Source organism: Ictidomys tridecemlineatus, unplaced genomic scaffold, assembly GCF_052094955.1.
Source record: "Ictidomys tridecemlineatus isolate mIctTri1 unplaced genomic scaffold, mIctTri1.hap1 Scaffold_388, whole genome shotgun sequence".
In the NCBI taxonomy this organism is placed as follows: domain Eukaryota; kingdom Metazoa; phylum Chordata; class Mammalia; order Rodentia; family Sciuridae; genus Ictidomys; species Ictidomys tridecemlineatus.
Genome location: NW_027522547.1, coordinates 13,923 through 29,745, shown reverse-complemented (window position 1 = coordinate 29,745; position 15,823 = coordinate 13,923). Strand labels below are relative to the sequence as shown.

Here is a 15,823-nt window from a genome sequence, read left to right as displayed (position 1 = left end):
CCCAGTGTAGAAATCAACAACAAAAAGATCAAAGAAAATTCCTGTTAGAAAGAATGGGTTGATTTAGGATGTCTTTATCTTATCATAGAGGAACTTTAAAATATGCATTTGTCCATTAGTATCCACTCTGTAGCATAGTATATTAGGTACTAATATAGTAAGTAGAACATTTCATTTTACCCTCATACATCACCTAAAAGGAAATATGATACCTTTTTGTGGGGGGGGATTGTTGTTGGAGAACTCAGGTTTATGATTCCGGTGTACCCAGATGAGTTAGTGCTCTGAAATTCTGGGCCCCGAGCTGAGGTTATGTGGAACTGTTGTAGGAAATTTGATATCATTTCTTTTAACCATTACAACATTGGTGAGTTTGAATTACTGAACTGTGTGACCAAGAATCATGTACAGGATTTCTTCAATAAGTAGTACCCAGATGCAGAATGAATGCAGTGAAATACCTCCAAGCGAAATCACAAGTGACCTTCACCACAGGCAGCAGTTTCTCAAAAACTGTAAGCTTACATTTCTAAGAGCTATATTAAAAAAAAATCTAGCACTAAACTACACTCTTACAGGGATGAGTAATTAAGTAACACTTTTACAAAGACCAAAACTGTAAAGTAATGTAATGTAATGTAAACCAATGTTTCTTCTTCATTTCCCCCTCTGATGCCTGTCTGTATCATATGAGGCATCAACCTTTATAAAGCTGGATATTTAAGGTCTTTCTGTTCAGAAGTCAGGACCATCTTTAGTTTTGTTGCTTTTAGGCATGACGTAACAAACTGGACCAGGCAGTTTAACGTGTAAGGAGTGAATATAAGGCCTAGGAGTGTCATAGCAAGGGGTCTTGCCAGGGGCAAGAGCCAGGCTTCCCGGCTAGGTTCACCTCTTGAATTTTTCAAGTTTCCATTGTCATAGCAACTCCAGATCACCTTCACCCATGCTGACCGGTTCAAATTGGATTACAGATTTTATGGTTAGAAGGAACCTTTTTTTTTAATCTCTCAAAGTTTCAGAATCTGGTCTCTGGCAGTTAACAGATAGTTTGCTAAAGAATGTGACATTCTGTCCACTTAGGCCAGGCAGGGCTGCAAGTATCTTGCTTCTTGGAAAAGAAAGCATGTGGAGGTGAAATATGGTACCCTTCTATTAGTGAGAAGCTTAGGTTCAGTAGGGTAAAGTGATCTTCCTGAGTTATAAATGAGACAGAATTAGGATACAAATCTGTGTGTGTGTGTGACATCAAAACTTGTGTTTTATCTTCTGTTTTGTACAGTAACTTAGGCAGAATTTATTATAATTCTTATAATTTTTTAATCTATATTCTTTTGTTTGTTAGTTTGTTACTGAGGATTAAACCCAGGGGTGCTTAACCACTGAGCCATATACCCAGCCCTTTTTATTTTTTAAGACAAGGTCTTGCCAAGATGCTTAGGACATTAATTACATTACTGAGGCTGGTTTTGAACTTAAAATCCTCCTGTCCCAGCCTCCTGAGCCACTGGGATTATCAGCATGTACCATGGGCTTTCCAGTGTTCTTTAGTAGAACAGGTATTTTTTGAGTGTTCTTTGCTAGGGCTGGAGTTATAGAAAATAATCCCAGATTCTTGCTGTCAAAGAACCTATAGTTCAAAGGACAAATGTGTAAACAAAAAGTCATGCTATAATAATGATGGCATTCCTCAAAAGCAGCAAAGGCATAGAGAAAGGACTAAATCCATCTGAAAGAATCAGTGAAGGGCTGGGGATGTGGCTCAAGCTGTAGCATGCTCGCCTGGCATGCATGCAGCCCGGGTTAGATCCTCAGCATCACATGCAAACAAAGATGTTGTGTCCGCCGAAAACTAAAAAATAAATAAATAAATATTAAAATTCTCTCTCTCTCTCTCTCTCTCTCTCTCTCTCTCTCTCTCTCTCTCTCTCTCTCTTAAAAAAAAAGAATCAGTGATGTTTCAGTAGTGTTTAAGCTAGACCCAAAGAATGAATAGGAATTTCTCAGGTGAACAAAAGGAATGATATTTGTTTTACAAAATAAATAAATAAAAGCAAGGGTAAATGTGAAAAAATACCAGTAATTTTCTAGTGCTCTATGTGAGGGGATGGCCAGAGAGAAAAGTAAGGACCAGATAAATCAAGGACCAAATAGATAGTGGGGTGTTGACCATCTGTAATGCAGAGAGACATGTTAGTTTTATTCTCCTTACCAACTGATGGCATTGAAGAAATTTAAGCAGGGGAATGACATGACCAGTTTTACCTTTTTAAAAATTCAATTTGAAAAAATATAAAGTACAAATTAAAGAAAACTTATGAGATTGAGAATAAAGGAAATTTATATAATGTTCCAGCAGAGACAGGAGCATCAGTATCAAGTAGTGGGGAGGAGACAACAGGAGCACCAGGGCCGGGTGAGCAGAGAGAAAAGGGGAATAGTATTTGGTTCACCACACAAGCCTCAAAACCTTTTATCATCCCGGATTCTTGATCTACCCACCTGACTTTTCTGTAAACTAATAAAAGATAATAGTTTGCAAACAAAGATGTTGTGTCCGCCGAAAACTAAAAAATAAATGATAAGTGATATGGCCGTTCATTTACTCCACATGATAAGCACTTATTTTGCTTTTTTTTTTTTACATTTTCACATCTGGATCATAAAATAAAAAATTCTGGGGAAGTCTCATAAATTTTATGCAATCTTTCAACTTTATCGTCAAAACTTCAAAGTTAAAAACATATGGTTCATTCATCCAACTCTCCTAGTATGTGAATTTTTGGTCTGGAATTTATTTCCAGTCAAGTTGTAATGTAAAATCACACATAAAATTGCCATACTTACTCCACATTACAAGTTATGATATTGAATTAGGTATAATTTTTCATTTTTCTTTTCCTTTTCCCTTAGCAAGTCTCAAGAGTTACAACTAGTGAACTACTTTTTTTTGTATGTAGCATATATTAATCATAACCTGCTTGTTTCCTATACTTCACAGAAAAAGTGCATTTTTCTTCTTTGTAAAAAAAATATAAATATATCTTCTCTGGATTCATAAATATGTACATTCATATGTGTACACACAGTCATACATGCACATAAAGACACATATATTTATTACACCAACATTCAGACTTTATAATGTATAACTAGCAGGTTAGCAGGTACTAAAAATCATTTTGACCATCCTTTAACACTAATTAGGGTATGCAAAAACTTTATTCTATTTCCCTGTAATGTATATAAAGAGATCATAGGTTAGTTTAACCAAATTTATTAAAATAGTTTACTTTTTGTAAATTAGAAAACACAGAATTGTAAATTTGCAACTTAGAAGAATGTGTTTCTGTCAAAATTCTTAGAAGTACAGGAAATTGATTTTACTAGAACAGTTTAAAATTATTTCAAAATTAATAGATTTTTGTTCAATATTTTTAAAATATTTTGCTGTCAGTGAGATATTTACCATTAAAGTATCATTGTAATGCTTTGCTAGGTACATCCAAAAATAAGAGAGTGGAGTCTTAAAACTGTATGAAATAACTGCCTAAGATCATAATATTAACTTATGTGTCTTTAAGACAGCATTCTCCAGAATCTAATTTAATTGAAATGGCTTTGCCTGTGTAAACTTCTAAGACTTCACTGTTTAAACTAATAAGATTTCACTGTTTAGTTTTGCCTTAAGCAAATGCAGCGTTTTGTTTGTTCATAAAACATTGGATTAAATGTATAGACTGATATGAATAGCTCTCCATCATTCCACATATACCACTGGCAATTGCCCCTTTGCCTAGGATGTGGTGTATTATTGTCATTGAGAACAAGACTCTATTCTTAACTTGCTCTTTGGGGAAAATGAGGGTTTCACAAGAAAACCTTCTCTCTCCTTACCATCATAAATAGTTTTCAAATTTAAAAGACTCTGTGAAGGGCCTGGAGTTGTAGCTTAGTGGTGGAGCACTTACCTAGCATGCATAAGGCACTGGGTTCAATTCTCAGCACTGTGTATAAATAAATAAATAAAATAAAGGACCATCAACAACTAAAAAGAATTGTTTTAAAAAAGAAGAAATGCAACTACTAGTATTCTTGATATAGTGAATTATTAAATATTTGTTTTCAAAGTACAATGAGTTTTTACTCTTAAAATTAGCTTAGGGTTTGACTTTTTGTAGGATGTTACAGGAAATTCATTTTGCTCTCCCCATCCAACTGTAGTTTATTCTGTTTTTATTTGGATGAATACTAATTTAGTGATAAAATGATTGATTTTTTGTTTTTGTTTGTTTTGTTAAAGCTAATGTAAGATTTCCAATGGGAGAGGGTGAATGCCTTGATGTTCTTGTAACATGTGCTATTTGCCTATTCAGGCAATGCTGGATGTGGCTGCAAACCAAGGTTGGCTGGTGACTGCCCTGAATACCACCAATCTCATTCAGATGTTGATCCAGGGCCGGTGGTTAAAAGATTCTTCTCTTCTTACCTACCAAACATAGAACAGCACCATCTTCACCTTTTCAGGTAATTGTTTTAATTTGCAATGTAATTTTTTAAAAGTTTTTTAATGCATTTTTGGGGGGAGGAGTGGGTATTTTGGGGAATCAGACCCAGGGCTTCATGCATGCTAGGCTGTACCACTGAGCTACACACCCAGATCCCCAAAAATTCCCTTATTAAAATACATATAGACACTGGAATTTCATGTGGTGCCTACAATATTGATTCTTTGGAGTAAAAATGCCCCTTTCCCAGAAGGAGACCTGCCCTCAGTACCAAGCTGAACCACAATTCATTTTAACCTTCTCCTACCTAAATTGTGTGTTCTCCCTTTGCAATATTAAATATGTTTCTATTTTAACTGCATTTATTTCTATACATTATCAGCTTTATTTAAGAAAACATTATTAAGGTGCTTTGTGATCTAAAACCAAGATAAATTGGCAGCTTCTGTTAAGTAGAAGAGACTGAGGGATCTGAAATCCATTGTCCAAAGTAAACCATGGGGGACTGGGTAGGGCTCACCTAGCACATGCAAGGTGCTGGGTTCAAGCCTCAGAACTACAAAAAAATAAATAAATAAAATAAAGATATGTGTCCTATGACAACTAAAAGAAAATGTTTTTTAAAAAAAAATAGTAAATTATGGATCTGAAATGTCCAAAACTAGATAGTCAGGTGTAGTGGGAGTTCAAGGTATAATCTGTACTGAGTTTGTAATAGTGTCGAATAATTTAACACTTAGGTCTCACATACATGGCTGCAAATGTTTTAACAAGGAAAAGAACATTACAGTATACACGCTAGATTGAAAGTGTTTAAATGAAAATATCCTTTCACACCAATGTTTCACAGCAGTTGAGATACCTTGAAGCCAGAATGTTATTTCAAAGTTATGGAGATAACCAAAATAGTCTGGCTTGCCATCATGCACCCTCTACCTCTTGTAAGCTGCATGAGGATCACAGTTATTTAAGCCATCCAAGTGCAGATGCCACCAAGAACCTCAGGAACACCTGGGGTCCCCTAAGAAAAATCCCTAATTTGAATCAAGTGTACTGGGTGACAGGGTGACAGGTATGCTTGATTCCCTACCATAGGATGTCCCTGGAAACTAACAGACACATTCAGAAAGTGAGCCATAGCAGCAACAGGTGGCAGGGAGAGAAGGTAGATATATCTACAACTTGTCAGAAGCTCTGCTGGTAAGGTTCTGAAGGTTATGTGAGTTGGATTTCAGTAGTATAGAAAGCACATTAAAGGCACAACCTCACACAGAATCATCTATGAGGGAATCTGCTGGAGGGTATAGGAGATTTGGTCCAATTTTCTTATCACCCTTAAAAATTCAATATTAATATAATTTCAACTATATTTTCTTCTTACCATAACATTTAGGTGGCTCGTGTTCCTGTGATCTGGCACAACTTAAACTTATCTCAAAATTCTCCAAAGTGTACTTTAAATTCTGTGCTCCCCAAACTTAAAATTTAAAAACTTTATTCAAGTAATTATAGTAGACACTTGCACACATTCACCAAAATCATGTCAGGGTTTCACATCAGCACTTTTATCTCCATGGAAATATTGTTTCACATCGGTGCTTCCTATAGAAACACATCCACTGCATATGAACTCTTTTATGTATTTACTGAACCTGATACATTATTTAAAGTTTACAGATTTCATATAATGATAGTGATACTGCCTTAGGTTGATATAAAGAATGTTAGCCAATATTTAAAACTTAATATAATGGCCTATAAAGAGTTATATGATAATTTTTTAACAATTGTTAATATTATACACACCAATGTTATCAGAAATCTTACTTGTGCTTTGAAAGAGTTATTTTGTTGGTGTTGATATAATTTCTAAGGAAATGGAAACCAGTTATAAAGTGCTCATGTGTAGGTGCCAAACCTCCATTGAGTGCCTCCCTGATTCATGCCTGTGTATGGAAAGACCATATATTCAGCTCCATGTTTGAGAAGGAGCTGCAGGTCACCAAAACAAAGCAGGTAAGGCCGCCTTACTCTGTGAAGTTGTACCAAGAGTTTTCTAACTTAGGGTGTGTGTCTTGAAGTCAGTCCCACCTGTGTTAAAATTCTGTCTTTGTCATTTACTAACTATAGAAACATTATATATATCTTATGACATTCTTGTGAAAGTTAAGCAAAATAGTATTATGTAAGCTGCTTTATATAGTTCTTGACATAGAATAATAATTGAACAAATGATAGTAATAGTGATTAATAACATTACTGGCATTATGAGAACTTGTTCAGTATAAGGCTTTCAAGCTCACTTTGGAAGGCTCCATTTAGCCTTTACATCACCAGATTGCATTACCCAGGAACCTACTCCATCTCTTCTAGGGAGTTTTGCCCTTTTATGGTAGGGTATATTTTCATCTAATTCCTTCAATTATTTATGTTCCACTCTTATTTTAATTACATTATTGTTCCTAGATTCAAAGAGATTCTTTCAAATAAACCCCTTATTTGTTCACTATGTAACTTATAAGGAAAGTTAAATCTAAACAATCTTTGGAAGGCCAAAAACCAAATGAACAATGCCAGATACTTGGCTTTCTAGCCTTTTAAGTCTTAAGCAGTTTTACCCTAAATGTGTCAAAGTGAATGTTCAGGATTTATAACATAATTATATTGATTTGTATGTGCACATATTAAAGAAACTTTTAAAGCATGTCTCTTTTTCTTTCCAAGTAAAACTTTTTTTTGAACAAGATGTGTTATAATTAGTTCAGGGAGAATTCACAAGTAAACTTACTAATTTATTTGCATAAATTTCCATTTTGTTATCTTTAAAACCAAATGCAAATTGGCTCTGTCTAATATGATGATGGTTATTGGGCTCAAAAGTTCTTTAATTTGCAGAGCAATCTGGTGTTGGCTTTGCAGTGAGGTGATCCCATACAAATCCTGAATTATTCCAGAAATTAGTATGTTTAAAGCATCAATTTAAGTGCTAATTGCAGTAGTAATGAGAAAAAGCAGTACAACTGTGAGATTTGCATCTCCTACCCATCAGTATGCCTGGAACGGTTGCTGACTGGCAGAGGATTTGGCTGCTAATTAAATAATTGTATGCATGGCAGTGCTTCATTCAATAGATGAAGATTAATCCTCAGATAGATATGTTTGGCTGGTATTGAAATATCTTAGCAGTTTCTTTTAAAAAGCTCATGTTTTATATACATAAATACATATAAACCAAATAAATATATGTGTACACATTATAAGTTAAAACATAATAATAAGTCCTACAAAAAGATGTCATATGTAAATATAAGCCAGTTAGACATTTGGAAGCTTTGTAAAGAAAAATCTCAGTGAGTTGCTAATATCAGAAAACATCATATTGTTGACTAATTTAATGGTATGAGTATAAAAGCATATGAAGTCCTGCTTTGTGTGGTAAATGTTAGTTGCTTTGTTTCACAAAATTAAATGTTTTGCAGAAATTGTATATTTAAGTGTTCCCTCGACCACTTTTCTGTGTCGGCCAATATTAGAACATTAATTGGTGCAGCTTCTGAACTCAGTGACTTTTGGTTCTAGTAGGAGATAGACCATCATTTGTACTTGAAGTACATTTTGTAGCTTGACAATTTCAATTTCAGAAGTCTAGTTGTAGGCATAATTTCAAATTCACAAGACAAGTTATAGGATTGGAGTTGAATTGAAATTTTGCATTGGATCTATTTTTTTATCTTTATTTTTTTTTAATTCCTAAGTGATAGTTTGGTTCATCAGGGCTACTGCGTTTAATTACATATACCAGCAACACTAAAGTCTTAGCAAACAGAAAATTAAAGCTTATAAGGAAATCCATACCATATATAAAAGAACTAAAAGGAAAACTAAAATTAAACTCATTGTGTAATTTTTAAAATGACCTTAGGGCTGAGGATGTGGCTCAAACGGTAGCGGGCTCGCCTGGCATGCGTGCAGCCCGGGTTCGATCCTCAACACCACATACCGACAAAGATGTTGTGTCCGCCGAGAACAACAACAAAAAAATATTAAAAAATTCTCTCTCTCTCTCTTCTCTCTCTCTCTCTCTCTCTCTCTCTCTCTCTCTCTCTCTCTCTCTTAAAAATAAAATAAAATAAAATAAAATAAAATGACCTTAGAAAGTAACAACTGATAAAACAGCTATTAAGAAGTTGTCTTGGGCTGAGGTTGTGGCTCAGCAGTAGAGCGTTCGCCTAGCATGTGCGAGGCCCTGGGTTCAATCCTCAGCACCCCATGAAAATAAATAAAGATATTGAGTCAAACTACAATTAAAAAATAAATAAATGTTAAAAAAAGGTGTCTTGACCAATAGTTACATTACCACATAATTGTGAATGTTAAAAAAAAAAAAAGTTACAGTTACATAGTCCTAAAGTTTATTGTGTTATATATACTTTCCATGAATATAAGATTCACTCCTTGATTTGTTCATTCAGCATTGTTAAGCATGTACTATTGGAATACTGATTACCCACAAATATCTTTTAATTTAAAAGGCAAGAATAAAGTTGGTAAAATATTTCTACTCTTTTAATATGTGTGATTTTAGCTGGTACTTTCAGCATGATAATGCCCAAAAAAACCTATTTGTTTATACAAGGAACCCTAGTCTTACAGGATTCCCTGTGTTATATAACAAGTGTCAATGGATTATACTGACATTAACAATTGCATCACAGATTTATTTTCAGATTTCCTTTATATCGCTAAGTAATGTTTTCTACCTTAAATGTCACATAAACGTTAAAATAGATGCTTCTCTTTAAAAAAAAATAGCAATAAACACTTTTAATCCCTCTTTTTTAAGTATAGTCAATAACCACTCAATATGAAAAGGCATTTATAATAAGTTAAAAGTTTAGATAATAATTTTTTTGGTTTATAAAAAAAACTTAAAGAGGATTTTATAAAACACTGTTCTACATATATTCACCTATGTACAAGAAAAACTAGGGAAACCTGAATAATCAGTGGATTGTGTCAATGTCAGTATCCTGGTATTGAAAAATGCCAGCATTGCATGATACTGGGTAAACGATGCAAAAGATGTCCATTATTTCTTTCAATTGCATCTAATTCAGAATTAATCTCAAAATTAAAAGTTTGATTTTTTTCTAAAATTACACTATTTCTTAGTTGAATACTCCATGTGACATTTTTTGTTGTTTTTCCTTTTTTTTAGGCATGGAATTTTTTATCTCATTTGCCAGTGATAGATGTTGGCATAAGTGTTAAAGGCTCATGGGATGACTTAGCTGAAGGACACAATGAACTCTCTGTCTCAACTCTGACTGCAGACAAACGAGATGACAACAAATGGATCAGATTGCACGCTGATCAGGAGTATGTGCTCCAAGTCAGCTTGCAGAGAGTTCACTTTGGGTTCCACAAGGTATAGTATTTGGTCTCCATTCTCAAATATTTGGCACCAACTACCAGCATGTGCCACCACACATATCTTTTCTATTACTAATGTGTCCGTGTCATTCATGAATCCTGCTTTCTCAACTGGCCTTAACCAGTAAGAGTCAGTCTTTGACAGTAGTCAGTCAGTTCTCATGTGCCATTTTTCAACCCCAGAATATCCACCTTACATAGTCATATATTGCCTGGAGTACTATTCTCAAAGTGTGGTTTACACACTCAGTCTAGCAGAATTTCCTGGAGTGCCTTTATAGTATAGATTCTTGGCCCCACTCCTGAATGACTGAATCAGAATCTCAGGGTCTGAGCGATTCGCAAAACTGAAGCTCTTTTTGGTGCCCCACTTGATCCTTTTTTTGTTTTGGTTTGGTTTTTTCTCGTACCTAGGATTGAATCCAGTGGCCTCACACACACTAGGTAATGCTCTACCATCCCCAGTCCCCCCATGTACACATGATTATTAAGGACATTAAAGTTTGAGAAGTACTGCACTAGAGGCACTTTGGTATAGGAAACACATCAGGCCAGATGCAGATGAAATTGAAGCTTTCCTTCTTAGCTCTATTGAATTTGAATTAGAAGCTAAGCTTTTCTGAGACTCAGTTGCCACATCTAGCTGCTTCCTTCATTATAATGCACATGAGAGAGCTTTGTCAATTTCATACAGACCAAAAATGTACAGTAGTTTTATTTTAAATTACTATGCTCTTTTCTGTAGCCTCTGACACCAAAATCAATTATTTAGTCCTCTAAGAATATTAGTACACATAGTGTGAGCTGATTGGTTTTTAATACCATAGTAATTAAAATACGAAAGAATTTGTCCATTTTTTTTCTTTTTATCCTAGTGGATTCAGGGTTTTTAATATCTAGAGTAACCCTCTGGGATGAGTAAGCTTCTCTGTTTTCATAGAATAGTCATGTGTATTGTTATAATGTCCTTTCAGTACAGGTCTCACTTCATTTCATTTCTAATACTAAATATCAGCCAATACTAACATGAACTGATAGGCCTCTAGCATTTCAGAGCTTCAATATGAGCATTTCTAGATGACTTACTAAATTCCAGCTTCCAAAAATAGTAATAATCATAAACTAATCATATAAATAGTTATAAAAATCATAATAATAAAGATAAAATCATGGAGCAAAGGTAGATTTGTTTTTTTTAACCTTCAAAATCTACTTTAAAATTAGATGTAATCATGTTCAAAAAAATTGTAGATGTTATTCCTAACTGCTATGGAACTATATATTACTCTCTGGCTCTGTTTTAAAATGCTATAACTGAAGCATCTCCCCTTGGAATACAGAGTGAAATCTCAATAGGAACATGTCATTATTAATATGTTTTATGCCATAAAGTCATTGTCTTAAAGACACATTATAGTAACCTTGTTTTTGTAAAAGTTGATCCAAGATAAAGACTCCAGATTCTGTCATTACATTAGTACTAGTCTTTTGTTTTTAATTTTTTAAAAAATATTTTTTAGGTATAGTTGGACACAATGCCTTTATTTTATTTACTTATTTTTATGTGGTACTGAGAATCAAACTCACGGCCTTGCACAAGCTAGGCAAGCGCTCTACCATTGAGCTACAACCCCAGCTCCGACTTTGGTGCTAGTCTTAAATTGTGGTGATTCCTGTGTGTTACAAATTGCATGACTTATAGTTCCTCACTCCTCAAAGAAAGGAACTTTTGATATACTATGTGCTTTTTTATGTGTATTTTATTCTTGGGTGGAAAGAAGATATTGATCTGATATTGTGCTTATTATCTTGAGTTACACAGTCTAGTCTTGACTGGTTTTTGTTTGTTTTCCTAAGCATCAGTTCTTTGTAAATAAGACTGGGAAGATTTGGTTCACATGGCTATATCTCTGTTTGTTTTTCTATAAGTGGGGTATTAATGTTAATTGGAGGAATGGCTTGAGATTTTACTAATTTGATGTCAGGATTCAGAGCTTTATTCTTTCTGAGCCAAATATTCTGGTAGTAGTAGCTCAAAGGGTTTTCTGTATGCCCTGAAGAAACATACAAAAACATATCAATCACCACAAAGGAAGGGAATTAAAGACATCCGAGATGGAAGTGCTGAACTCTTTTTTTTATGGCCTTCTGGTAAGACCCTAGTGCCTTTTTTTTAGTTGTAATTGGACACAATATCTTTATTGTATCTATTTATTTTTATGTGGTGCTGAGGATCAAACCCAGGGCCCTGCACAAGCTAGACAAGTGATCTACTGCTGAGCCACAATCCTAGCCCCGAGCGGTGCCTTTTAACCACCTCCAAACCATGTGAAAAGTCTAGATGTAGTCAATAGTTTATCTTTTTCTGTGGTTTATAGGGAAAGCAAGAGAGCTCTGCAGTTACCCCTTGATTTCCCAAATCAAAAGATGAAGGATGGTTCTTGATATTGGAGAAGTGGACAAGAGAGAACTTCTTGCTTTAAGACAAGTAGGATATGTTCGAAATCATCACATTGCTTCCCTTTCTTTTTTCACCACTGAAATACCCAGAAGGTAAGCAGAATCTTACCACCAAAGTTATAAAAGAATTAAGTGTGACTCTGATTAGGAAACCAGTTTTACATTTTTGTTCTGTTTTCTTATTCTAGGTATATCTACACTCTCTATCTCATGAGTGACTGCTACCTTGGTCTGGACCAGCAGTGTGACATTTATCTCAACGTTTCACAAGCAAGCATTTCCATGCAGGTCCACACAGAGGTCTCTGATGCCTTCTCTGACCTGGCAATACAATAACCTGACACAAACAGTGCATTTGAAGGAATTTGTTAAGGAATCTGGCTGTTCAGTCATCTGGACAAAGTTGAATTACTTGATGTCTGCCTTGACAGAATCTACTCCTAACCTCAAGACATCCAGGAAATTAACAGTGGCTGCAGTACTGACTCCAGCGACACCAAGTTAGCCACAGTGGCCTTTTAACAAATGTTGCCTTTTATAATATTGTCTTCTTTCTTTACATGTAAAATGAATGAGCATGTAGAATAATCTTATAATTTGTGTATATTTGAGGTTATATGAGTTATCAATCAAATTTTACATCTCATAATGTACTGTTTACATGAATACTGGTTTTTCCTTTTTTAAATACAAACTACATTGAGGTGTGACCATGTTAGGATTTTAACTCTGCATCATAAAATGTATAAATCTATGAGGTGATATACAGTGTGTCTTGTGAGCAAAATTTATACTGTGATCTGATCACGATGAAATGATTTCAAAAATTTCTTATAAATGTTAATAATACATGATGTAAAACTATATTTCAGAGTCCAATGACAATTAAAAAAAGATAAAAGAATATACTGATCTTAGAAAAGGTAGATACAATACTGGTGGAAATAAAATATACAGAGTGCCACTTCAAGACAAGCTGACTTAAGTTTTTCTCCTGCTTCTCTGGCTGACTCAGGTTTTTCTCCTGCTTCTCTCCCTTTATATCCCTTTTTCCTATTCTTCCCTCTTTTTCTTTCTCTTCTACTTCAAGACTACTTCTCTTTTTGACATATTTATTTATGCAAGGAGGAAACTACAGTCTAACTTATGAAGTAACATGTGGAGACAATTTTTGGTCTTTATCATCCACTTCCACAGATAGGTTCCCAAGTATAATCATGGAAATATCTATGTCCATAAAGTTCCTTTTTGGAAAAATATTGTTTGAAACTAAAATGTTGTTAAAGTTCAACATCCACATAGTATATATTTTAGTGGAATGCAATTCTGTCTTTGAAAAGTGATTCCTGAATGAATGACCTTTAAATATTTTTTAATTGTCACAAGTAGTAAAATATAAGTTTTTCTGAATTCGAAATTTATGGTTTATGTATATCTCCTCTTTCATGCTAAAATAAAAAGAAAAGGAGGAAGAAGAAATAAAAGTAGCATGAAGGGAACCAGCAGTCACTTTCCAAAAATAAAATCTAAATAACTGAGATGAACATGCCAAGTAATGAGGGGATGAGGTGTCCCCAAAAGCTTTAGATAGAGTGAGTTCTCTGTGTTTTTTCTTTTGGAAGTTTATTTCCTAATTGAGATTTGTGCCTTCTCTGTAGTTTTAGTGGAATTTAAAGAAAATGAAGTTTACATGTAGACAACAGTTACCAGTCCATACAGAAACTTGCAAGGATACAGCCTCACCTGAAACTTCCTGTTTTTAGCATCATCTCTCTGTTAGGGAGCACGCAGGTTTTGGGAAGTAGGAAATCTGCTTCACTGATCATGACACAGGATGTAGGAGGATTTATATCCATCAGAGAGAAAAAATAGTAACATGACAAATCTTTTAAGTTTCAAAATAAGGCACAGAGGGTACTAGTCAAGCAGGGTGCACTTGGATACAAAAGTTAATCTTATTCTGATGGGTCTATGATGGTATCCACACTGATTACTCACCCAAAATTTTAGTGTTATGTGTTTCATGAATAGGATGTATAATAATCAGATTAGTCCTATTTTTAGATTTATAAATCATAAATTTCTCATAACTTTTCATGGCCTAAAAATTCATCAGTATTTAAAATTATTCAAATACTGACTGCTCAGAGAATTATTTGTCCTAAAATTTGTGAGGAGTATTTTGTTTTCTTAGGGAGAAATGAAAAAAGATTTCAGTTAATTGCCATAAAATGATTTTCTTAACTAGACTCCCCACAGCCCCCTTCCCCTCAGATACTGCATCATCTCTGAGTTGGCTATTACATTGTACAACCCTAAAATTCTATGGTAGGTCATTTTCATATTCCTTTGGATTTTATCGATTCAAAATAGTCGCAGTGCCGATCCTATTTGTCCTAGGTACCGTGTTGGGTACTCTAATGAATTAAAGACATACCCGCCCTTCAGACGAGATAGTCTAGTGATGAAAACAAGATGTACATAATTGTGATAAAGAAATCAAAATAGTAATAGGAAGAAAATGCTCTGTGGGTTAGAGAAATATTACATAAAAATATTAAGGAATATTTAGACCGGGTTTGTTGTAGTTTTATTTTTACTTTATGCTCTTTTTACTGACATAATTGTACATCTTTATGGGTGTTTGGAACATTGATACATTGTGTATTGAATAACTAAGGATATGTAGTTATATTTATCCTGTTTGGCTGTGACTTTGTACACATTAACCAATATCTCCTCCTCAACATCTCCCCTAGTCTCCCAACCTCTCATAAACAGTATTTTGCCCTCTAGTTTTATAAGCTCAGCATTTTTAAGATTCCACAAGTGAGTGAAATCATGCAATATTTGTCTTTTTATGCATGGCTTATTTCACTTAACATGATGTCCAACATATTTGTGTTTCCACAAATAACATAATCCCTTTCTTTTATGGCTGAATAATATTTCATTTGTGTGTTTGACATTTTATTTATCAGTTCATTCATTGATGGACACAGTTGATTCCATATTTGAGTATTGTAAATAGTGTTTTAGTAAACATGAAAGTGTAGGTATCTCTTTGATATGCTAATTTCATTTCCTTTGGATGTATATATAGCTAATAGTAATGGGGTTACTATTATATGTACTGGTTCAGCTTTTAGTTTTTTGAGGAAACTCCATGCTTTTTTTCATAGTGGCTATTCTAATTTACATTCTCACCAATAGTGTATAATAGTTTTCTATTCTCCACAATCTCATCAACATTTGCCTTTTTGGTATTTTATTATTATTATTATTATTATTACTATTATTACTATTGTGATTCTAACTGGGTTTTTAGATATCATTTTGGTTTTGGTTTGAATATCCCTGACAACCAGTAATATTGAGCAGTTTTTTTAGGTAATTGTTAGCCATTTGTAATCTTCTTTTGA

General features: G+C 34.1%; 1 pseudogene; it reads left to right on the top strand.

Annotated features, from left to right (window-relative positions):
- The window catches only part of LOC144373406 (biotin--protein ligase-like), a 63,371-nt pseudogene extending 49,553 nt beyond the window's left edge, over nucleotides 1–13,818 (top strand).
- Nucleotides 13,819–15,823: the final 2,005 nt, after the last annotated feature.